The sequence below is a fragment of the Wolffia australiana genome, chromosome 6 (genome assembly GCF_029677425.1).
Source record: "Wolffia australiana isolate 7733 chromosome 6, ASM2967742v1".
In the NCBI taxonomy this organism is placed as follows: domain Eukaryota; kingdom Viridiplantae; phylum Streptophyta; class Magnoliopsida; order Alismatales; family Araceae; genus Wolffia; species Wolffia australiana.
Window position 1 is genome coordinate 1799023 of NC_135840.1, and position 978 is coordinate 1800000.

Genomic DNA, 978 nt, shown 5'->3' on the forward strand with positions numbered 1-978 from the left:
CTTAGTATAAATCACCTGCAGCCAATCACAAAAGTAGTATGGAAGGCACAAAGACTTTTGTTCTAGTCCCATTCCAGGGTCAGGACAGATGACTGATGACAATAAGAGACGAAACAGACGGCTGATCGTCATCCGTCCATGAGCCTTAATATTGGGATGTCTTTAGGCAGTGGGAAGGCAGCGAAAGCCTTGTTGGAGAGGGAGATCCTCATTGGTGACGGCATATTCTTGGAGGGAGGTGACGATGGCAGCGGGGGGGCCGTGACGGCATCGACGGTTGACCATCTCTCTCACATGCCCAGGGTCGCCAGAGAAGATGGCCTCAACACTACCATCACGACGGTTACGAACCCAGCCACTGAGGCCCAGCTCTCCGGCGTTTGCCACTGTCCAATCCCTGAAGAACACACCCTGCACCCGCCCCTTTATCACCACCCTCACCTACCATCCATCATCACCACAGTCAACATCATCATCAACATGAGAGATGCATATATTTTTGATACCTAGTGAGAGATCAAGATGGAGATAAAGAAAGATAAAGAGATGTGTACACATATATGTGGCCACGGGAAGATGGGGAGTGTATGAGAGAGACATCGAGAAGGAGATGGAGATGGAGATGGAGATAGTGAAAGAGAGAAATAGAGATAGAGAGAAGCCAAGGAAGAGAGTGGTGACAGAGAGAGAGAGTGATAGGGATAAATGTTGACAAAGATAAATATTGATAAAGATAAAGGTATAATGGTCAAAACAGTGATTGAGATGGATAAAGAGATAGACAGAGAGAAAGAGAGATTTAGATTTGGTTGGTATCAGTACTTTAGCAGAATATATCCAATATCACCATCAGATATCCATAAAGACATCCATTTCTGATCTACAGTAAAGCATTCGTCCATAATGTCATCTGATATCTTGGTCGGGCAAACACTAGGTTAAGCTAGAGAGAGAGAGAGAGAGAGAGAGATTTAGATT